General features: G+C 40.5%; 1 protein-coding gene across 1 annotated transcript in view; it reads left to right on the top strand.

Moving 5' to 3' along the window:
* The window catches only part of CLVS1 (clavesin 1), a 156,087-nt gene that overhangs the window by 26,612 nt on the left and 104,035 nt on the right, over positions 1-25,440 (top strand). The window lies entirely within an intron of this gene.

Genomic DNA, 25,440 nt, shown 5'->3' with positions numbered 1-25,440 from the left:
CTAATGATAGGTATAAGATCAAGAAACTCTTAATTGGAAGCACCATTTCTTGGAGAAAGGGGGAAGGAATGGCATGTGGCAAGAATATGTGTCTTCTGTATAATTTCCTTAGTATGCCTATATGGTGGCTAGGAGCAGGTGGCTTCAGAATGGAACCCTAGGGATTCTTAGTCCCATTGCCAGATCACATGAAGAGTTTAACCCACCTTGTCTTATCAGGTAATGAAGATAAGGTAGATTTATTATTGATTGAAGTACAAAGGCATTTCTTCTGGAAACAGAGGAGTAAGCTATTGATAGCTCATAATTGGTCCTCTAGTTTTCCTCAGTTCACCCTTGCTCCTTTCAGAGGCATTGAGTATTCATTGGGTATTCTGTTTTATTCTTCTTCTTTTTTTAAGATGTTTTAAAAGCTGGATCACAGAAAGGAGGGAGGAGAAGAAAATGTGTATAAACAATGTCTTTCATTTTTTCTTTTTAGAAGCATAATGGGAATTATTTACCCATGCTAAGAATGCTAATGTTTAACTTTTCCTCAGGTTTTTAGTTTACAAAATTGGTTTTTTTACACTTTATTATTATTACTATAATTTTATGATACAGTTCCGTAGGCTCCTGGAATTTCCCTTATTCCCTCCCCAGTTCCCTCCTCTCAACCTAGTTCCTCTATAGCATTACTAAAATATAGTTCTTCATACACAGTCATGTGTCCATCATTGCAGGCATGGACAACGGCAGAGAGTCCCACATCCTATTGTCAAGATAGAGAAAACAGTTTCATTGTAAGTTCATCTTTGTATGGAAGTAGAAATGCATACTACATTGTATCCTCACATCTGGATGTTAGTCTCCATTTCACAGCTACTGTACATCCCCTCAAATGAAAAGTCATAATACAAAATCAACAGTAGAAAGAAAAATAGAAATTTACAATGCCATGAAGTTAAATGACATGTTACTAGATATGGTAGACTCCATTACACAGCTACTATACATCCCCTTAAATGAAAAGCCACAAAACAAAATAAACACCAGGCAGAAAAAAAGAAATTAACAACACCATGAAGTTAAATAACATGCTACTAAATGACTAACAAGTAGCTGAAGAGATGAAAATCAAGAACCTTCTTGAAAAAAATAATGCTACTATGATCTATGAGTCATTTAATGATTTAATCAGAAGAAAGTGTTTTGAAGAGATGAAACTAACAGAAAACAACAAATCCCATGCGATATAGTTTCCACTGATTTTTGTTGGTGAAGTGTGTCTCTTCTAGACAATACATAGATGGGTTTTGTTTCTTAATCCAGTCTACTAATCTACGACGTTTGACTGAGATAAGCCATTTACATTCAGAATTTAATATGTATGGGTGCTAATTTGGTCCTGTCATGTTAGGAATGGGCTGTTCATTGGTTTAGTCTTCTGTTGTCATTTTACTGGGATGTTCTTCCCATTTGCCTCTGGTTTTGGTAGGTGCTATTCCTCTTCTCTGTCAAGAGTACATCTTGAAGTATCATTTGTAGGGCAGGTTTGAAAGAGGCAAATTCTTTTAACTTTTCTTTATTGTGGAAGAATTTCATTTCATTTTCAAAGACAAAAGAAAGCTTTGCTGGATATGTAATCCTAGGCTGACAACTTTTTTCTTTCAGAATCTGGAATATGTCACTCCATTCTCTTCTTGCCTGTAGTTTCCTGTGAGAGATCTCCTGTGAGTTTAATTGGCATTCCTTTATATGTCAATTGATTTTTTTTTCACGTGCATATTTAAGGATCTTTTCCTTATGTTTAACTGAAGAGAGCTTGATGATCATGTGTCGTGGTGAAGATCGCTTTTGATCAAGCCTGTTGGGAGTTCTGTGCCCCTCCTGGAACTTGTTCCCCAATTCTTTCTCCAGATTAGGGAAATTTTCCTTGATTATTTCATTAAATATATTTGCAAACTCAGCTTCTCTTTCTGCACCTTCTGGGACTCCCATAACACTAATATTTGGTCTCTTAATAGTGTCTTTCAATTCTTGAATACTTTTTTGGCCTGATCCAGCTCTGCTTCCAGCTTTTTGTTTGCTTCCTCCTGGTGACAGGAAATATCTTCGAATTCTGAGATTCTTTCTTCTGCTTGCTTCATTCTATTTTGGAGACTCTCCATTGTACTTTTAATTTGCTCTACTGTGTTCTGAATTTCTGAATACCAGACTTGATTGGCTTTATTGCTTCTTTAAATTCTTTGAACTCTTGTATGTGCTTCTCATTGTTGATAAGAAGCTTTAAAAATAGTTTTATGAATTCTGTGTCCCCCATTTTCTCAGTGTCTTCCTCGGTTAACTCAGAGGTTGGCATAGGGTTTTGTTCCCTTGCAGGGGAGTTTTCAGTAATATTCATTGTGCCTTTGTCTCTTCTTTTGCTCTTGGTCATCGTACTTCCGGTTAGCAGAGTCTTCTCCTTGGGGCAGGTTTCTAAGTTGTGTGACCCAAAGGTTTACAATGTGATTTTACTTATTGTAGTTGGTACACAACTTTTTGCTTGCAGCCACTTGTGCCACAACCTCCAGCGAGTTCCAGGTCTGGGTTCTTATGTCAGATTTCCACTGTGGTCTCTACAGCCTCAGCCTCTGGCTCACTACGCTCCACCTCCTGTGATACCATGCTGACGCTGCACCGTTGTCTCTGCAACCTTTCTCCCACTTCTGGTTGGAGCAGGTCCCAGGATTAAAGAGAGACCAGGTGTCCTATGTAGTTAGGTTGTTGGTGGTGCTGATCTTGTCAGAACCTTTTGGGTGTTACGTCTGGGTGCCACTCGGACCTATTTTGACCTGTACGATGCCACAGTCGGTATTATTTTCCTGTCGGACCTGTGCAATGCACTTAGCTCAGTGAGTTCTCACGAGCTCAGCACATGCACAGTTCACTGTTGTCCCCTTCAGTCCTAAAGCTATTACCACAGTGTACAAAATGGCGCCTGATGTACCATCACTACAGTTCTTGATCTGGTAGCCATCAGGTCTGAGGGCTACCCAGACCTGCCTTGTGTGGAACCTGTAGAATGCCATGTTGCTGCAGTCTAGTGAGTCAGAAATGAGTTCACTCCCAGCTCAGCGTATGCTCAGTCCTTTCCCTTGCCTTTCTTTCCTTACACAAAATGGCATCCAATTCAGCTCTAGGGGGCTGACTGGGCTGTGAAATCCACCCTGTTCTCGCACTGTCCGTCTGGGATCTGTTTCTCTATCTCTGCTCCTGGTCAGATCAAGCAGACCAGCAGGAAGGACAGTTCTTTGTCTGGGTTCACCTCCCAAGCTCCCAGTGAAAGTCCCTTCCCACCTGGTTGCTGGTGGAGTTCCAGTTGCTTGTGGAGTTCAGATTGCCATTAACTGAATGTCACTAGAGTATTAGTCACTGCAACACCACACCATTGTGTCCGCTGCTTTCCTGTGTCTGTCAGTCTCCAGGTACCCCTCTGTTGCTGTTCTATCCTTTCTTATGTCCTGGAATATGTCCTCTGTGCTTCATCCTAATTAAATGTTTTTCTGTCTCTTTAAACATGTCCTTACCCTATTCCACCATCTTGATTCTCTAAACAATGCCCTTCTCTCTCTCTCTCTCTCTCTCTCTCTCACACACACACACACACACACACACACACACACACACACACACACTCGGAGTGGTTCACCACCCAAGTGGCAATATTGGTCAGTACTGAGCCAGGCTGTGGCCAGGAACCGGTAGACTATTCCAGGTCTCCAACACAGGGGTAGGGGGTCAAGCACCTGGGCCATCCCCTACCATTTTCTTAGGCACATTAGCAGGGAGCTTGAGCGGCCAGACCTCAAACCAGCATCCACATGGAATGCCAGTGTTACAGTGACAGCTTAACCCGCTATGTCACAATTCAGACCCAGAATTAGACATGGCTCTTATTCAAATCAATCAACAAGGGGCATGAATGATTTTCCTCCCAAACTACCAAAAAACAAAACTCCTCCCAAACTAATAAAAAAACAAAACTCAAGATTTCTACTGATGCCCACTCTAAAACACTCTTTTTAGTTTCAAAATAGTTTCCACAGTGGCTGTAAGCCAATCTTATCACAGAAAATTGAGTCTCTCTTATATTTTAGCTCAACTTAAAGCATCTGATAGGCACTTACAATCCTTCCAGAGACCTTGATGAAGGTTTGAGAGCCATAATCTAGATTTGATCTTATGTAGAAGGCATTTTGCATATTGACTCTCTGTTTTCAGAAAAATAGACTAAGAATATGAACGCATTTATTTCTTAACCCCCAAAATCTTGGGCCTTTCACCACTCCTTAAATTATGTGCTTGAAAACTGACAGTTTCCTTCTTCAGTACATCTCTTCCTTGACATAATTTATCATACACAGCAAAAGTGCCAGTTGACGCTTCCAGCCTTCTGCCAGATCCATAAGCTCATTAGGTACATTTTCTGTGTTGCACATTAATGTTCTATCACTCTAAAAATGTGTCTTCTTTCTTCAGCTTTTAATATCAATTTCCCTATTGCTTTTTCAGCTTCTACTAGCAGACTTTTCACTGCCTTTCAACTTTCAAGTGAAGTGTGGAATTAAAAGCAAGGTCACATGTTTCAGATTTTTATTATGGTAGAACTCCACTTCAAGATACCAACGTGGGTCTGTTGCATAATTTTGCACTGCAAGCTACATCAAAATGTAGTGTCTTCCAATAATAATGGTTTATTATTTTTTTCATGATTTTGTGGCTTGATGAACTGTTCTTTGCTGGTTTTTCTAGGTTTATTCATGTGGATGTATGAATATAGGATCAGCTGTTGAGTTGGGTTTGATTATAGTAGTTGGGAAGATAGATCTCTACTTCCACATAGTATTTATCTTGGGCATCTATGACAGATGGTGGCCACTGGGTTCCATGAGAGAAAGAATAAGAACTGCATGATGTTTTGAGGCCTGTTTTCTGAACTCATATGTTATTTCTTGCAAACTTGATTTGCAAGTAACATAGCCAGTGTGCTTTGAAAGGTTGCAAAACAGAGACTCCATCCCTTGGGGGGTGGCATGTTGCATTTCAAAACAGGTGTCACCTCAGATGGAAAGAATCTATAAGACTCTGCAGCTTTATACAATATGCCAAAGAAGCCAAATCAAATTAAATGTTGTATTCCCAAGACACGAAACAGATCATGTAAGATAAATGTGGTAAAAAAATTTTTTTCACTGAAAAAGGAAGAAGAATTGAGGTCAATAATTCTAAATCTGAGGTTATATTTTAAATGGATTGAGTATTCAGACACTTAAAAAAATTTTTTATTATGCATGTTACAGTTCCATAGATACAGAGTTTCCCCTTTCACCTCTTCATATCCCTCTCCACACTGTCTTCCCCTATTTTATTACAATAGAATAGTCCTTTGCCAACAGTCACAAGTCCATCATTTTGTTATTTAAGTGTGTCATGATATTGTAGATATGGACAATGGTAGAAAGTCTAGAATCTTGTTGTCAAGATATATCTAACAGCTTCATTGGGAGCTCATCTTTTATTCAGAAGTAGAGATGCATACTGCAAGATATCTTCACTTCTTGGTATGATAATCTCTACAGTGCATTTCCTCTAGGTGAATATATGTGCATACATGTTTGCCTATGTATTTATTTATCTTGTGTTTTGCATGAAGGTTGTCTTTTGTCAGAGGCAACATATGATGTTTGTTCTTTGGGGATTGGCTTATTTCACTGAGTGTAATAGTTTCTGCTTTTTAATTTAATTTAATTTTTAATACAATTTACATAGCTGAGATGGATGCACAACCATGTGGATCTCTTATTAGGGTGCAGAGGATTGAGATATGGAGGAAGGTGGGTGAGATAAATGTTTCATTTTTTTTCTCCCCTGTCTGCTCTCGGGGCCAGGGAAGAAGACCATTCCTTGCTGTCACACGACATCAGCTCCAGAGGGGGTATGAGATGGTTCTTTGATGATGTCTTAGATGTACTGATGTGGGAGAGTGTTTTGTAAGTGCTAATTAGATGGTTTTGAAAGTTCTGAGACATTGTTGGCATTATTGAACCAGGGTTGAGAAAATCTTTCCAAGGTCTAATTGCTGACCTAGTCCACCTTAATGCATCCACAGACCCAGGAACATGCTGCAAAGTTTGGCAAGGAGAGTTGTCCAACCTGTTCTGCTTTCCATCCTCTGATGAGGAACTCCCTGTCCTCTGCTGGTCTAGATGAGCTGGCTGTCATGTCCCCTGGGTAAATCAGGTCATGCTGTCCACTGGTCAGGCACCAGCCACTGAGGAGGCTCGGTTTTGCTGCAAGGTTGGACCACACATTCTGTGATTTTTCTCTTGGCCAGGATCTGAGTCCAGAGTTTTTGTTGGGGTATCCTCCAAGGAACCTTGCCTAGGACGACCTCAGACATGATCCTTGAGTGCACCAGCCAGTGTGGGTTTCAGGTTTGGTGTGCTACTTGCAGCACCCAATTTATACTGGTAGATGTGGCTACCTGGTCAGTTTTTCCACCAGCCCCATATCATGTGAAATGATGGGTACTGTTGCCTCGCCCTGCTTAGCCTGACACAGGTTTGATCTTCATATACACCAACAGATGATGCAACCTGATAACACCCAGCTCTGGTCCTTACATGTGCCAGCATGTGCTGCGGCTTAGTTCAGCCTGTCCTATATCTCACTGGTTCTCACGCACACCTATAGTTGCTGCAGCTTAGCTGAGCCTGGCCTGTCCCATGTATGCTGATGAGTGCTGCTATCTTAATCAGCTCTGAGGCTTGGCTCTTGTACTCACCAGCAGAGCTGCAACTCAGCAGAAGACTGCTTGCCATTCTCCTACAAGTTCTGCTCCCAACCCCAGATCTTGTACCTGGCAGGCAGTGCTGCAGTATAGACTGGCATGACTTGCATGCAGTCCCTGCATTTGCTAGTAGTTGATATGGCCAAGCCTATCTGACCCATACCTGTTGTGGCTTTCTCTCACAGCATTGGGTGTCGCAATTCATCTTAACATGGCCCACTCCTTGACCAGGTTTTCGTGTGAGCTGGGGAGGTACTGTGGCCTAGCCTAGCATGTCCACCTCATTCTGGCTTTCTCAAGTGCCCACCCACACACCAGACCCACACACAAACCTACAGGTGCCACAGCCTTGCCCAGCCCAGTTCCACCATATCCCTGGTTCTCATACTCCACAGGGGGAGCTGCAGCCTAGCAGGAAAGTTCACAAAGTTCCCCTGCTTACCAGGCCTGTTTGCAGCCTGGATTTTGTGCATACTGGCGTGTGCTTCAACTTAGTATGGCATAACCCACCTGCAGTCTCAGTTCTCGCCAGCAGGTGCTGCAGCCTAACCCAGCTGGGCATGGCCCATGCCATTTCATATGTGCTAGCAGCTTTCATACATGCCAGAGGCTGCTTTGGACTTGCCAGCTGGGCCTGCCTCTAGATCTGGTTCTTGTGCTCTCAAGCAGGAGCTCCAGCCTAGTAGGGGAGTCTCCCAAGTACCCCTACCATGCCCATTCCCAGTCCCAGATTTCATGCATGCCAGCTGGTGCCATAGTTGTGCTTGGCATAGTCTGCCCTCAGTTACAGCCTTTGCATGTGTCAGCAGGTGCTGAAGCCTGGACCAGCCCAGGCTCCTATGAGTATCAGGTGAGTTCTGAGGTCCAGCTTAGCTCAGTCCATCACCACTTCCAGCTACCCTGTAAATTGACAGGTGTTGTAATCCCACAGAGGTGAGCCCACAAGTCCCCTATAGAATTTGCCTCCATGAGGTTCTCTTGTGTTTTGGTGGGTGCTGCAGCCCAGCCTGATGTGGCCCACCCAATACCTCAAAACTTATGTACAGGAACTGCGGTCTACCTGAGTCAGGAACACCCCACAACCCCAGCTTTGGCGTGTATCAGCAGGTGATGCTATATAATCTAGCCCAAGTCTTCTATGTGGGCAGGTGCCTTGGCCTGATCCAGACATGTCCTCTGGTTCCCCCTCTAAACCACCTTTCTCAGCTCCTTTGCCTACCAATGAGAGCAGTGGTCCAGTGCATAGAAGTTCTCAGAAGTCATTCTTCTCCTGTCAAGCATGCCCTCAGCCACTCCCTCTCTATCACCTCCCCAGATCCCTTTCCTTGGCATTCTACAGCACATTGCCAGGGGCTGGGGCCAGGTAGTGTGTCCTGGCTTTGAGTTATTTCCCTTTCCTGTATATGTTTAAGAGAGAGAGAGAGAGAGAGAGAGAGAGAGAGAGAGAGAGAGAGAGAAAATATAGACAGGATGAAGAGTGCAGAGCAAAGTATTTCAAGCAGAAGAAATAGCCTTTGTGGAGATTTAAAGGTGAGGGAGACCAAGGGTTCTAAAGAAATAAATGCTCATTAGGATGTTTCTTAGATCCCTCTAGAGAGTCTAGAGGCAAGATTTGAATCCAAAAATACAGATAGAAGAGTGGGCATCAGATCTAGATGACATTAAGAAATATTTCCCTAAGGGAGAAATGAAACATCTGGGATTGGTGTCTCAACATATTGCTGCCTGCAAAATGCACTGACACACTGGTATAGTTAACTCAAATTTGACATTAACCAGGCCCAGAATGCCCTCTAGGTGTTGGCTGTTTTCATCTTGGCAGTGTAACACTTGCCTAGGTAGAATACAACTTAAGCAGCTTCTCTAAAAGCATGATTTGGTTCAGCTAAAGGGATTTTTTGATTTAATTATTCTTATGAATACAATTCAAGCTGCAGCTCAGAGTAAGCTAAAGTAAAACTCTATGCTGGAGGCAAGAAAAATTCACACATCTGAACATATCTGGTAGCATATAGTTGTGAAAAAATCAAACTACTTAGAAATTTAGATATCTTGAGAGAATTTAGAGTGAGTTCTTAAAGAAATAGGGTCAAGTTTTCTACTTCAGTAACAATAAAAGTGGAAAAAGCAATTTAAAATAGGTTGTGATTAACTACAACAAATTAAAATACATTCAGGGGGTCAGTGCGATGGCTCTTGAGGATAATCTACCTGAAAACACCAGCATCCCATGAAGGCACCAGTTGGTATCCTGCTTGGTCCACTTCCCATCTAGCTCCCTACTTATTGGACTGGAAAGCAGCAAAGGATAGCTCATGTCCTTGGGACCTTGTGTCCACATGGGAAACCCAGAAAAAGCTCTTGGCTCTGGCCGTTGTGGCCATTTGGGGAGTGAACCAGTGGATGGAAGCTTTTTCTCTCTGTGTCTCTGTCTCTCCTTTTTCTGTAAATGTGCCTTTCAAATAAAAATAAAGAGGCCTGGCTCAATGTACACACAGCAATCCCATATGAATGCTAGTTCACATCCTAGTTGCTCCACTTCCCATCCAGTTTCATGCTTCTCGCATGGAAAGCGGTGGAGAATGATCCAAAGCCTTTGGAGACCCAGAAAACACTTCTGGTTTTTGGTTTTGGATAGGCTCAGCTCTGGCCATTGTGGCCACTTGGAAAGTGAATCAGTGGACAGAAGATCTTTCTCTGATGCTGCTCTCCGTAAATCTGATCTGTCTTTCCAATAACAATTAATAATTTGTTTTTAAGAAAATAAGAATAAATCTTTAAAAATGTGTTGTTGGGCCCAATGCATAGCCTAACAGCTATGTGTGTGTGCCTTGTACACACTGGGGTTCCATATAGGCACCGGTTCTAATCCCAGCAACCTTTCTTCCCATCCAGATGCCTGCTTGTGGCCTGGGAAAGCAGTCAAGGATGGCCCAAGCTTTGAGATCCTGCACCCACATGGGAGATTTGGAAGAGGCTCAAGGCTCCTGGCTTTGCATAGGCACAGTTCTGGTCGATGTGGCCATTTGGGGAGTGAATCAGTGGATAGAAGATCTTCCTTTCTGTCTTCTTCTCTCTGTGTATCTGCCTTTCCAAGAAAAAAAAATCTTTTTAAAAAATTCAGTGTTGAGCAGAGCATGTCAATAGTGGTATAGTTCGTGTTCTGATAGTCAAAGTAAAGCTCTATTGTTTAAAATCCAGAATTTTACATTTCTGCTTATTAATGGATAGGACAGAAACAGAACATTTATAACTACTTTTAAGACTATTATTTGCAGATATCATCCCTTTAAAATGGGTACTTAAAGAAATGGACCATACATTATCCACTTTTTCATAGTCAGCTCAGAATATCTCATTCAGTTGGTCCCAAATATCATTGAATTCAATCACATTGAATTTTTAGTTTCAATTCCAAGCATGACTGAAGAGTTTCATCTCTTCACTATGATTTTATTTATATATGCTCATTGGATGCAATTATTTCCAGGTGCTTCCATGAAGGTGTTTTTTCTCTTCCTCATTTAAAGAAAAGCTGGAACATAGGACCACACACTGCTAACTCCAACATTCTCATTCAGTGCTGGGATTAGTCAGGCTTCTCCCCAACCAGCAGCACTTGAAACACTGCACTAGCAGCATGAGTTCCCCCTCTTTGATTAGTAGATAGTTTAGTCACTGCCCTTGCCTCCCTCAGTCCATATGGATTCTACTGCATCCATTTTGTGACACTAAGCAGGGAAAAAAACAAAGCCCCCACTCTCAGAATGCTTGCACTTGAATTGAGGGTAGCAGATTTACACTAATAATCATCATCTTGATAATGATAGTGGTTGCTGTGTCTTACACACCTATTCTCCACCAAATACATTGTATAAATTATCTTCCATTCTTGTAAGAACCTTTTGAAGCAGGCAATTATTATATCCAATTTGTAGGTAAGGAGATGTGTTTAAGGAGTTTTCTGTGAGTTTTCCCAAGATCTTAATTGCAGTAAGCAAATGAAGCAGGAATTTCAACTCCGGTTTAATGCTAAACGCCATATTCTGATCCAAGGAAGTGCTGGATAGGGACAAGTGGCTGAATCCAAAAAAGAATATAGGACTCTATTTATAGGTGAAGTAGAGGGAAAAGTTACTGTTATCCTAACAGGGTATGTTCTGTGGCTGAAGTAAACTTGAGCTTCAATTGAAACATCAGGTTCAATGTAGCAACACACAGACAGGATTCACACAGGCTGGCCAAAGTGGGGTATTCAGCCCGACAGCATAACGTGCCTTCCGGCCTCATCCACCGTGCCCTTGCCAGTCTGGTACGTTCTTCACCATTGGCTTTCCAAAAAAGGCAGCAAAAACATCCTCTACCTCCACAATGCCTGCTCCGGATGGTGGACTCCCCAGGTCCTCAGAAGCAACCAATCTGTGTGTGCATTTCTAACCTGCCTTGGCTGGATTTCTACATGTCTCTCATTTCTGTTTTCACGTTTTCCCACTTACATTGGCTGTCTCTCAGCAGGAGTAAAATCTCCTGGAAGCAAAGATTTTTCTTTTGTTATGAACTCCCTCTGTCTCTTCCTGCACTCTGTTTACACTGGACGTTTGATAAATGTTACCCATGGGCTAACTCAGAGGGATGGTGTGAGGAATAGATTAAAGCAATAAAATTAATGAGTGCCCGTCCATGAAAGCTTTGATGAATGGTACACTGTGTCCAAAGTGGAATTTTCATTATGGTGTTTGTGAGTTGGGCCTATGTATTCTTGTAGCTTTTATTATTTATCTTTATTTTCATTTAAAAATATGTGATTCTCTTTTTTGACATTTTATATTTCCTTTCTGTTCTGTTCATTTTCCTTATTTCCTTCTAATTATCTTCTTCATAATTCAATTGTGTTTACGAAGAAGGTAATGCAAGTTGTTTACAGACAAATAATAATTGATGCTAGCCTTTTGATGGTAGCCTAAGATTCCCCCCTTCTGATCTGTAATTCTCTTGCTCAGAAGCAGTTTCAGCCATTTTATTTATTTATATTTATTTATTTTAGTTTCAGCCATTTTAACCTTATCTACTGGCATCTGCTCGTGCATTGTAATTTGATGTTATGCTTGCATTGCTGTTTGTCAACTATTTTAATTTTGGTTATTTTTTAGGAATTCCATTATGAAAGCTTAAGGCCACCTTGTACATTAATTTAACTTCTCCCAGCCTTTCCAAATACTTCAGTCAAAATTTGAAGCCAAATCAATATTTAATATTGATATTATTATGACTGTATAAATATGATTTATAGCTAAGCTATGCTGCAATGGGTATATTTTAATGTATTTTTTAAAAAGGCCATGATGACATTTTCCTCCTCATACAACTTTCATTATTCTTTCATTAGTTCTTTAGTAATTGCTTCTGTATAAATTTACTTAGGGCCCCACACATTGATGTAAATGTACCATTGATCCGGAAACACAGATCCCTGTATTTGAGTTTTACCCACCCAGGTTCATGCAGGAAGGAGTCTGAGAGAACTGGGAGAGGGAAACAATTACACACAAAGCCTGTGCAGTTTTTAAAAAAATATATTTATTTATTTTGTTGGAAATGCAGATTCACAGAGACACAGAGAGATAAAGATATTCCGTCCGCTGGTTCACTCCCCAAGTGGCCACAATGGCTAGAGCTGAACAGATCCAAAGCCAGAATGCATGGTCCCAAGGTGTTAGGCCATCCTCTACTGCTTCTCTAAGCCATAAGTAGGTAGCTGGATGGGAAATGGAGCAGCCGGGTCCCAAACCAGCATACAAATGGGATCCTGGCAGTTGGAGAGTGAGAATTTAGGCACTGAGCCATCACCCTTGACCCATGGTCTATTTTCTTAAACTCCTGATATTTGAAAGTTTGATTTCCTGGAATTGTCTTATACATGTCTGAGCTGCTGTCTTTTACTTTTTGCGGGGAGGGGTTTCCTCGATTTAAATTTCTGGAGATTTTCCCATCCTCATGGTCTGTCTTCCTCTGCATTTTTCCTGTATGATATTATTCTGTATCCCCTCCATGTGAAGAATATATTTTACTCTCAAAGATATTATAATTCTACTTCTTGTATTATAATTATAATTCTATATTATAATTCTAAATATATTCTATATTGTAATTCTACTTCTTGTATTATAATTCTATTTTCTTATTTCTTCTAGGTCAATAGTTAGTCTTCTTGCAGCCCTATTTTTCTCTTCCCTTGTTGGAAAATTTCTTTATGTCCTGATTCTTGGCCCAGAAATCCTATTTCAGTGTAAAAGTGCCAAAAACCTGCTTGGCAGGTCTGCATGCACAAGAGGATGCGCCAGCCTAGAGACATAATGCCCTGACGTGTGGCAATCTGCTTCTCATGGGAGGGCCTCTAGAGAACGGTGTCCAGATATTTTTTTGGGGGGAGGTCTGCACCCCCACAGAAAAGTTCTCCCAGTCCTCTGAAATGGGGAGAGGGTGACTGCTTGCTTTCTGGAGGCTGAGTGGTGATTGGTGGCTGTTCGTTTCTACAGTTCAGGAAAAATGGAAGCGGGATGGAATGGTTGCCTGAGCAGCAGTGGAACGTGCTTTATCCCGAGACCAGATCATTCTCATCTGAGACTTTCAGCTGATTTGGGTTAAGGATGATCCAAAATCCAGGGGCCAGAGGGAAAAGAGGCTTGCAGTCAGATTTGCCTAGCTGCTTTGTTCTGATGGGTCTATGAGGACGAGCAGTTCATCTAAATATTTGTAAAGCAAAGAGTAGGGTATGTCACCATACCTGCCCTTGTCCTTGACAAACAGAGGTCCCTTTCTGTGGGTTTTATCTAAATCTCAGGGGAAGGGACATTTAACACAATAGGGTGAAGATGTTGTCCATTTGGTTGTTGTCTAGGATCATACAAAGCAGGTAATTTAACGCTGTTGATGCGAGTAAGCAAGATGCCAACCCTGAAAAGCTAAGAGGCTGATGTAAGCAAAGACTGAATAAAGTGTTTCAGCATAGTGTAGTGAGTCTGTGATAGGTAAATATGCAGGTTGTCATGGGAACACACAGGCAAGACACTCCACGTGGGGGAGGGAGTGGAGGCTGGTCTTAATGGAAGACCAGGGCCTACCCAGGCAGGGAGCAGGCCATCAGCAATGAATCAGAAAACAGCAGCCAAGATCACAGCGGAGAATGAGCTCTGTGAAGTTTGCGCAGTCAGCTCATGCGCGAGGCGGTGAAGAAGCTCAGGTTTTTCTGGCTGATGAGAGATTTTCCTGCTCTTTCAGGCTGTCGGATCAATTTTCTTCAGAGTCAGAGACTATTTGTAAACATCTGGTAAAAATATAAGTAACGCATGAGAATTTATCTAGAGTTTATTTTCTGATTTGAGACTTTTGTTGTCTTGTAGCATCAAACTTCACCATCTAAGGAATGTCAAACTCCTGCTGTACTCTGTTTGATAAACAGACTACTGAGGAGGCTTATTTCTTCACTTACACTTCAGAGTGTGTCAGCGATAGAGGGTAGGATACACAAGCTTGGTGTTCCCTTGCTTGAGGCTTATATGTCCAAGTGACTCACTGGAGGGAAAACTCCCTGTGTATCATATTCAGTCAGGAGAGACACCAATTGTACTAGATGAGGGACAGTTTGTCAGGGAGGGCGTGCTGAAGTGGGGAGTGCAGGTCAGGGCACTGATCAGCTGGCCATCTGTGAGAAGGAGTTAGTGAGGAAGGCAAGAGGAAGGCACCTGCTTAGCTGCCATTCACATCCTGTGCTCCCAACTTGGGTCAGGGACTCACAGAGTCAAGCACTGTTGTCAGTACATCACTCAAGATCACATCCTTTTATATTAAGATTTACATATTTATTACTTATTATATTATGTATTATTTATATATTATATATTAAGATTTACCTATTTATTTTGAAAGTTGGAGTAAGAAAGGGAGGGAAGGAAAGAGATCTTCCTTTTGCTAGTTCATGCCAGCATAGTTTTATCTGTCAAGCCCTGGCCAAGCAAAAGCCAGGGTCAGGAGCTTCTTGCAGGTTTCCATAATGGTGTAAGGGTCCAGACATTTAGACAATCCTCCATTTCTTTTTCCAGGCCACTAGCAAGGAGCTGGACTGGAAATGGAGCAGTGGGGACCGGAACCAGAGGCCATATGGGATGCTGGTGTTAAAGGTGGTAGCATTTACCAATATACACAAAGAAAGCCCTGAGGATCAAGTCTAACTAGTTACCACACCTGAGTTCCTTGGCTTATCCAATAGAGACACAGCTTTCCTCCAGTGAGCAGGAGGGTTTTGTTTTGTTAGAAATCCAAAGGAGATTGGTTCAACATCCTTATCATATGTCAAGATGCATGGGTATAAAATGATATAGCATTTGTATAGAATCTATGTATATTCACATGTATTCTTTAAATTATTTCTACATTACTTAAAATGCAGGATATAATGTAAATGCCATGTGAGTAGTTGTTTTGTTACATTATTTAGAGAATAATGAGAGGAAAAATAGGTCTACATGTGTTCAGTACAGTGTGACTTCTTAAAATGTGATTGATTGAGTCCAAGAATGGGTAGCTGAGAGTAGAGAGAACTGACTGTGTATGTAGATTTTATTATTACTTCCAAGGGCAACAGCACTAATAGCTAAAGGTAAACACGCATCTCCTTTCAAATATAGAAGATAAGACTATAGTCCTCACCTTGCATGCTCCAGGATCCCATATGGGCACTGGTTCTTGTGCCAGCAGCCATACTTCTCATCCAGCTCCCTGCTTGTGGCCTGGGAAAGCAATTGAGGACGGCCCAAAGCCTTGGGACCCTGAATGTGACTGGAAGACCCGGAAGAGCTCTTTGCTCCTGGCTTCAGATCAGCTCAGTTCCGGCCACTGCGGCCATTTGGGGAGTGAGTCAATGGATGGAAGACTTCCTCTCTGTCTCTCCTCTCTGTGTATTTGCATTTACAATAAAAATGAATAAATCCTTTAAAAATATATTTACATATATGATAATAGTGCACAGTACATCGAAAAGGAGAGCCAGCCTTTGGTGGGGTTGGTTTTTAGCATCTTCCTGACTGAAGGGCCCTAAATACCAGAGATTCATCTGCCTAGAGCTCTGGCCCATGCAATGATATAACTGGAGCGTCACGTGTCCTGGAAACAGACACCACTGCAGTCTCTGGGAGGAAACATTGTTAGGAAAAGAGAAGGTGAGCCAAGCAGGATGAATTGACTTAGAAACTTTAATAGTTAATGATTTACACAATCATCACAATTCAACAAGGAAGGCAAGAAGGAAGCAGACAAAGAAAAAAAACAAAGGAGAGGGAGGAAGGGTGCTGAATGCCTTAAAACTAAATAATATGAACTAAGACTAGAAATCAATAAGCCAGAGATAAGAAACGCCCATAACATGATCATTCATCAATGCTGACTAATGCAGTAAAGTGAAATGCAGGCAGCTTAGGAAATGGAGCAAGATAAATGAGATCTGCCAGTAATAAATAAAAAAAGAAATTAAAATGAGCATAAAATGTTTGTATACAAATATACAGAAGGAATGAGAAATGGGAGAGAACACATTGGCAAATCCATCTGAATTCAGCATTGGCCTTTGTCTGAAACTCAGTGTTCCCTGGTAAAAATTATGTGTTGTTCTCAGAGTCCATTTTTCAGACTATGAAGTCAGTAATTCAAATAACGCCTGTCAATTCTTGTCTGCCAGGAACTGAGAAAAGTGATTGATTATTTATACCACCCAGCTTTTTGCGCTGATTATAGAAGCAGGGAGACCAGGAGACCATGCTCTCTGCTGCTCCAACCCTTGCTAGTCCAAGGTGGGAACTCCACTTTCAAGTGGCAGGGTTGTTCTCACTTCTGTCCTCATGCAATTCCAACCAAGTCGGCTTGAATTTAACATACTGTGTTAGTTTCTTCTACTGTAGCAAAAAATCTTTGATTATAATTAATAAATAGTAGAAATTAATTTCTCATGGTTCTGGAAGCTGGAAAACCCAGGATCAATGTAGCCATAAGATTTAAGTTTAGTGAAAATTACCTGATCTCTGCTTCAAGATGGTGCATTCTCAAGGATGCTTTAGGTTTCATAACAGCACAGTGGGGGAAGAACGATAATGGACTAAAAGACTCCCTCAAGTCTTATATATGGTGCTAGTCCCATACATAAGGAATCAATAGGAAAGTTGGAGGGACACAAATACTTAAAATATACCACAAGTCTATGAATTATGGGATAAACTCCCCATAGAGTGGGTTCCAAGTATCTGGATTTTGTTCCAGGAGCCACTAGGTTCTCAGTACTTCCCTATTGAATTGGGTACCTGACTCCTGGTTGGGGTTCTTTTCCTGCCTTACCCAGGCCTTTCCTTTTCCCTGGGAGCTACACAGCCTTTGCATGACTTCCTTTGCACAAATGGTCTCCTCCATAAATTCCACCCCTCTGAAAACACAACTGAGATATTGGTAACATTTTACAGATTGTTGTGTCCCAGCTTCCATATGTGATCAGATCAGTTGCAGAATTATGATTTGTGATTGGGCTGTTCTATATGTTAGCAGTCCAAGTGATGTAGCCCATAGCTGAACCTGTGCTCAATATCCTTAGTCCTTGAAAGTCATCACATATCCTGCAATGGGACCCATATCTCTTGATATAATTGAAAAGAATCTCTCTGAATCAAAATGTTTAGCTTGTATCTCATTACCACGCAGGAGTTCAGAGGGTAAACCTCCAGCAAGCTGATGGACTGTGCAAAAGAGAAAAAGGAAATAAAAATACTGCTTCTCCTTACTTTCTGGCTCACCTGCCTTCTTCCATGTTTTCTCTCTGTGACTCCCTCACACAACTGACAAAATTACATATATTTGTAGTGTATGATACTATAGTTTGGTACATGACTGCATTGCAGAACAGTTAAAGCAAGTGAATTAAAATATATTTTACCTCACACGGTTGTCATCTTTTTGTGTTGAAAACAATTAGATTCATTCCCTTAGCATTTTTCAGGAATGCAACATAATGTCAATAGCTCTAGACCCCATGATGGACTTACTTCTCCTAACTAAAATGTTATGTCCTTTGACCAGTTTCTGCCCATTACCCATTCCCTAGTTCCTGCTTTCCACACATGAGTTACAATATATATTTATCTTTTTGTGCCTATCCTAAGGGCATTCTTATTAATGTCCCTCAAACTCATCAAAGTAGTCCCAATAACAGGATTTCTTTTATTTTAACATGAATAATACGTTACTGTGTGTGGACACATTCTTTGTAGTAGACACTTAGGTTGGTTTCATATCTTTGCTATTATGAATGGCACAGTATTCATGGGAGTGCAGATATCTCTTCAACAGACTGATTTCATTTCTCTTGGATTTATAACCACTAGAAAGATTACTGGTCATATGGTAGCTCTGTTTTTAAGTTTTTGAGGGACCACCACACTATTTTTCATAATGGCTGTATTAGTGCTGGGTACATTTCTAATTTGGATGCATTTCAATATTGTACTCATAGTTTTGAAAGCAAATGGAAATTTTGCTTTTGTACTTTTTTATTCACTGTTTTTTAAACTCTGGGGTGGAATGTTTTCAAGTTGGCAGCATGGAGAATTTGAAGACAATTTGTGTTTTCTGGGTTTTTTTGTTTTGTTTTGCAAACTGGATGCCCATGCTGGCAGCCCAGAATAAACAACACAGGCAGGATTCATGCAAGGAAGATAATAGCCTTCTCTTACAAGTATTGCTGATAAAAACTGTATAACTGTAAAATGTACTGGAAAAAATAAATTATACTTAGCAGAGGAACAATAGAAACTGTCTCCTTTTTGGCTTGGTGATCATTTTAGTGCTTGTCATTGCTAGGCATTATAACAAAATGAATCCTCTTCCACAGGTTGATAAGCTGTCATTCTCTTTGGAAGGAGCAGGGTCTGAAAATTGCACTGGGATTGAAATTGGATGGCAACAAGAAGCCATTAAAGAAAACAGTCCTGTGATAAAGCCCCAAACGAATGGAGCCATCCTCTGGACTGCCAGAATGTACCTCATACTTAGTGGTCCATTTTCCACAGAGCCTAAGTGTGCGCAGCTGGCCATCCATTCTGTTCTGGGGGCACTTGTGAATATGCATGCTTAGATCAGAGGCATGCCTTCCAAACCACGAACACATGTCCACGTCCATCTCCTCAAACATCCATCACAGAGACCCCAATCAATTAGGCACCCACCATCTGATGTTGTCATCCTGATGATCCTCCCTTCCTGTGGCTGCACATTTCCTTGAATAGCTATTCAAGATAATTTGTTCTGGGCACTCCCTGAGACAGACATTCCCTATGGAGCTGGTAATATTGTTTCAGGCAAAAATAATGCATGCAGGAGACTACCATAATTTTCTGTCCTTGAAAGTTGGAGAAGAAGCCATGATTTTATCCATAGATTGCAAGAGAGGTGAACCTGATTCTAATTGAGGGCTCTTAGGGGAATTCTGCAACGCTTCTGGTGTGAATGTCCCTGAGAGAAAGCAGCTGCTATTCCTTTGAATGGATGCTGAACTCACTGCCGTCTCCTTGGGGAAGAGGGGTGAGGTGAGGGGCAAAGAGATGGAGAGGAATTTAGTGCTGAGCATGCTGAGCGAGAGGTCAGGAAAGTCATTTAATTGTGTTAGTTTGCTCTCTGGTGTTCAATTGAAAGGGTTTCTAGGCTTAAGACATCCACCTCTGAGCACCACTGATTCTTGAGAGTGCATAAGGAAAAGAGTGATTTGCCCAAGAGCCTTTTGCTAGTGATAAACATGCTAAACTGAGTCTTGCTTATGCTTCCTTTCTCCATAACCTGGCAAGCAGAGGGAAGTTCACCACACCCTCCTGCTCTGCTCATTCTTGGGTCCATTCTGCCTCTTCCAGAGAGAGGATTGTCTCTCCCACCAGAGGGTTTTTTGGTCCTTTTCCTTGCATCAAGAGACTGATGAGACATGAGCAATAAAAGAACAGAGCATGGCAGAACTCTGCTAAGCGGAGGTGTTAATAGAAGGAGATGATGGTTGGCTCCTTTGTGGTTAGGCAGTGATGCTGAGTTTTGACACACATTGCCTATATTCACTGTACACCTATCTTCCTGAGGAAAGGTTTCTGTATGATAGATTTATCATCTCATGGACCATTGCACTCTTCAACCATTGTAGTGCTTGATTTTCTTCTTGTCTCCCCAAATGGTAAAAACTGTGCTTCTTCCCTTGGTGTCCTCTATATCTAGGACTGCTTAGTTAATGGAATCCAGCAATATGTCAATGAAAAAAAAAAAGAATGATATTGGCTGTACCTTTTGTAAGTTCAATTGTAACAAATAATGATGTGTACTTTAGAAAAACTTTTCAAAGTATCACATGGAACACTCTAGGACAGGATTCTGACAACCTAGAGAAATATGCTCAACAAAAAGATTGTGAGGCTTTAGCAGGTCTTTGATACATGTTGAGCAGTTTCCTTAAAGCCATGACGTGATTATAACAATTTTATAAGTAAGCTTTGAAAATATGAAATAATGATCAAAATAGAATCTTTTGATTGCCAAAATGATTAACGGATTGAAGGAGATCACTGTTGTGAGAATGAAAAGCAGAGAAATATTGATACAACATTTTAAAAAATTGGGGGTGGGCATTTAGTTAGTAGTAAAACTGGATTAAGATGCCTTGTGTCTTCTGTTGGAGTAACTGGGCTCAAGTTTTGTCTGTGTCCCTGGTTCCAGCTTCATGCTAATGCAGACTCTGGGAGACAGCAGGTGGTTTGTTTTTTTACCATCTAAGTAGGAGACCTGGTTTGAGTTCTGAATTTGGCAAATGAACCACTACATAAAACTCCCTTGCTTTCTTTCTTTCCTTCGTTCTTTCGTCCTTTCTTCCTTTCGTCCTTTCCTTCTTTCTCTTCCCAGCTAACTCTCTGTGGCTCTCAAATGAATACATTTGGAAAAAGTTTTACAAACCTGAATTTTGCTAAATGGTTATCTGACATTTGATCATACATTGTCTACATTATAACCGAATGCCTACACAGAGAGCTCACGATCCATCCCAGTTTAATCAAATATGACTTCAAAGTGTCTTTGGATATATTTTATTTAGCTTTAGTGGATGCTCTCAGACTCTTTTAAAATGCATCCAAGAACTTCCCTTAGATTAATCAACTATCACACATTCTGCTTTTCTGGTGATTCTTATGTACCACAAAGACATTGATTTTCCAAAAACTAAACTTATGAACCATCTTCCAAAGCTTGTGGAAAAGTGTACACCATGACAAAATGTGCACAGGCTTCAATTTTTTGTGTGTCAAATTCATTTTTTAAAGATTTATTTTAATTGGAAAGTCAGATATACAAAGAGGAGGAGAGACAGAAAGGAAGATTTTCTGTCGATTCAGTCCCCAAATAACTGCATTGGCTAGAGCTGAGCCCATCTGAAACCAGGAGCCTGGAGACTTTTCCGGGTCTTTCATGCAGGTGAAGGGTCCCAAGGCTTTGGGCCGTCCTCGACTGCTTTCCCAGGCCAGAAGCAGGGAGCTGGACGGGAAGCAGGGCTTCCAAGACGTGAACTGGCACCCATATGGGATCCCAGTGTGTGCAAGGCAAGACTTTAGTCATTAGGCTACTGCGCTGGGCCCCAAAATTCATTTTTAATTTCCTTTTTACAGGAACTCTCTGAGATATGTTTTTGTATGCAGATGTTTATGTGTGAGCAATACGATGCAAATTTTGCCTAGGCAATGGGTAATGGTTAATGATAAGGTGAATGCACAAATAGAAAAAATGTGAAATAAGATCATTACATGCTGGCAGGTCAGTCAGTAAACACCAGGCAGAGATGTAGCTCCAGTGACATGGCCCAACTACATGCAGGTGTCGCACAGAGGTGCAAGTGACTTTCAGATGGCATCTCCAGAGCCAAAAGCAATGTGCTTGTGCTACATTCTTTGTACTGAGATTTTAAAAACAAAGGTGAGTAATGAGGAGAAGCAGCCAACAACCAAGGGAACTAAAAGTCCAAAACACGGAAAAGTGAATATGAAGTCAACTGTCTGGGAAAACCATAAACAATTAAGGGAGATGCTGGGGTTTCAGGTCAAATGCAAAATGAATGGTAAATAATGAGTCTTTCATCTCATTCCTAATTTCACTGATTTCCCAGAGTAGTATCTTCTGGGAACTCCTCCTAGATCTAAAATTTTTCATTTTGACAATATGTTTGAGGAAATATCAATACTCTAGTTTTGTCCTAGACAGACAGTGTTGGGTAAAGCAAAATGAAATATTTCTGTGATTATCATCCTTATTTGTTTTTAATACTTGATGCTAGGATCAGTGAATGTAAAGATAGATATGATCTATTTTATATCTTGAAATGGTTCATTGAATATGAGATAAGAAATATATGTATGTAGAGATACACATTCATACTATAAATGTTTTACATTAGATAATATAGTAATATGTCAAAGTGCTAAAATGTGCAATAATAATTGGTAACACTAATTGTAAATTTACTATACTATGCTCTATTCTCAGTTCTTTAAATGTATCAATTCTTTTGTAACACCAAATATCCTTATGAATTTGGCATTGTGATTTCATCTACACAGGTGAGAAACTTGAGGTTGAGATTTTAAAAACAAATTTGGTCATGTCATATTTGACCAGTTCAGATCCAACATTCAGACTCCACTGTCTAGCTCTGGAATTCTCACATTGCAGTCTCAAGAACTACCAAGAGAACAGCAAAAAATTAATGCATCTTCACTCAAAAGGAAGAGTGGGTAGTTGGCTCAGCACATTTATGTTATGATGACATCTCCAGGGAATGGAAAATTTGGGTTCTGCTGGATAATCTCTCCCCTTGTATAGCCCTTGGCAATCCACTCCCTTTTCCAGTTGGGAACCTTTTGATGCATGTGTAATATGTGCAGCTGTCCTATCTCCCTGTGCTAGTATCAAACACAGAGCCTGGTATATAATAGGTACTCCTTAAGACAAATGAACTAATGACTATCCAACTAGGATTTGAGGTCCTTTCATTTTTGGTAAGGAAAGCAACTTTATGTTTGGCCTTGGCTCCATTATTTATCCTGGTTTTTTAGTTATGAGACTTACTTCTCTGGTAAATATTAGCATGAGAGGTCTCCAAGAAGTTCATGAAAAACATATATTATGAAACAACTTAAAACAACTATGTGGAGTCTAATTTTTTGCACCAGAATATGCTTATCTTTTAATTTCACCTTTCCATGAACTTTTAAGCTACTTCTATGTATTATTTTAAATTAATTAATTAATTTGAAAGGTAGAATAACAGGTGCTAGAGGGTAGAGAGCAAGGAGAGAAAAATCTTACAGTATTTCCTCACTTCCAAAAAAACCACAACAGCCAGTACTGGGCCAGGCTGAAGCCAGGATCCAGGAAATATACCTGGCGCTCCCATGTGTGTAGCAGGAAAACAAAGTATCCAGGCCATAACATGTTTGCCGTTTTCAGGGAGCTGATTTAAAGGAAAGCTGCAGGGACTCTGATATTGAATGTGGGTGATCCAAGGTACATCTTAACATGCTCTACTGTAAGGCTCACTCCCTATATTATGTTAGGTTGAGATATCTCCAAAATACATATATTCAGAGAATGAACTGAACCAAAGAGATACTGTTCCTAAGAAAGTGGAAAGTATCATGCAAATTAAATGCAATGGAAAATTGTGTTGATTGAACTAGTTTTACCAAAACATAAATGTGTTTGGTTTTGATTCACATGTGCTTTTTTCAAAGCCTTTATATTAGTAATTTCATAAATTTTCCTTATGCTCCAATCAATGTGTTTCTGAATAAATGAAAAAGAAAATCAAGAACCTTCTTGAAGAAAATGATGCTTCTGTATGATCTATGAGTCAGTGAAGACTTTAATCAGAAGAAAGTATTTTGAAGATGAAAATAACAACAAAAAATAAAAATTCCTGAGATACAGTTTCCGTTGATCTTTGTTGGTAAAATGTGTCTCCTGTAGCCAACAACTAAGTGGGTTTTGTTTTTTAATCCAGTCTACTAATCTATGGCATTTGATTGATGAGTTTAAGCCATTTACCTTTAGCGATAATATGAATGGGAACTAATTTGCTCCAGTCATTTTAGCAGTGGTCATTTATTAATTTAGTCTTCTGTTGTCATTTTACTGGGATGTTCTTCCCATTTGCCTTTGGTTTTGGTAGGTGCTATTCCTCTTCTCTGTCAAGAGTACATCTTGAAGTATCATTTGCAGGTCAGGTTTGAAAGAGGCAAATTCTTTTAACTTTATTGTTCATTGAATTGAGTTCCTTATACATTTCGAATGTCATCTTTTTGTTAGATAGATGGATGGTTTGCAAATATTTACTCCTATTCTGTAGACTGTCTCTTCATTCTGATTATTGTTTCCTTTGCTAAAAAGAAACTTTGTAGTTTTCTGTGAATCTTATTTGTATGTTTTTGTTTGTTTTACTTGTATCTTGGGGGTCAAATAAAAATTATCCCATGGACCTGCTACAATAACCTACTTGCTAAATCTTCACCTTGGAACCTCCATGATCCCATGTGGATGTCATTTTGTTTCCCAGTTGCTCCACTTCCCATCCTGCCCTCTACTTGTGACCTAGGATAGCAGTGGAGGATGGCCCAAAGCCTTGGGACCCTGCACTTGTATGGGAAATCTGGAGGTGGCTCCTGGCTTCGGCTCAGCTATAGCTCTTGAGGCCACTTGGGGAGTGAACCAGCAGATGGAGGATCTTTGTGCTTCATGCTGTAGATTTGACTTTCTAATAAAAGAAATAAATATTTTAAAAAATTATCCCACAGGCCCATGTTTGGGAGTTTTCCCTATATGATTTGGTCTATTCAAAAATAATTTCTAAAATTAAAAAAATATTCAAGGCTACAAAATAGACAGGATTTGATCTTTTGGATAAGAGTGAGAGAAGACAGAAGGTACAGAGGGTACAGGATGCCCCTTAGACTTCTGCATGGGACCCTGTATCTGAAGCATGGATATACTTTACATTTGGGAGCCCAGATGGCTTAGTGTATATGCCAATTTTCCCTAGTTTTTTTTTTTTAGTTTTAATTAATTAATTTGAAAAGAAGAATGACAGAGGTAAAGAAAGAAGAAAAGAGAGATCAGTCATATGTTGCTGCACTCCCTAAATGGGAGCAGTAGCTGGGGCTAGTCCAGGACAGGCTCAGAAGCCAGGAACTCCATCCAAGTCTCCCACAGATCGCAAGGGCCCAGGTGCCTGGGTCACTTTCCATTGCTTTCCTAGGCATATTAGCAGCAGAGTAGCCAAGATCGGAACCAGTGCTCTCTAATGAGATATCAACATCATGAGTAGCGGCGTGAGCAATTGCATCATAGCACCAGCCCCAAAGATGATAGATAGGTAGGTCGATAGGTAGATAGATAGATATGGATACATAGATGATAGATTTATCTGGAAGACATAAGGAGAGAAAGAGAGAAGGGGAGAAATAGAGAATGATTTTGCATTTGCTTTGTGTTTTCAGTTTTGATCTCCTCTCTGAATGGTTAGAGTA

This window comes from Ochotona curzoniae, unplaced genomic scaffold (assembly GCF_017591425.1).
Source record: "Ochotona curzoniae isolate NIBS_2020 unplaced genomic scaffold, NIBS_Ocur_1.0 contig_1071, whole genome shotgun sequence".
Classification (NCBI taxonomy): Eukaryota; Metazoa; Chordata; class Mammalia; order Lagomorpha; family Ochotonidae; genus Ochotona; species Ochotona curzoniae.
This window is presented reverse-complemented; position numbering and strand designations above follow the sequence as displayed.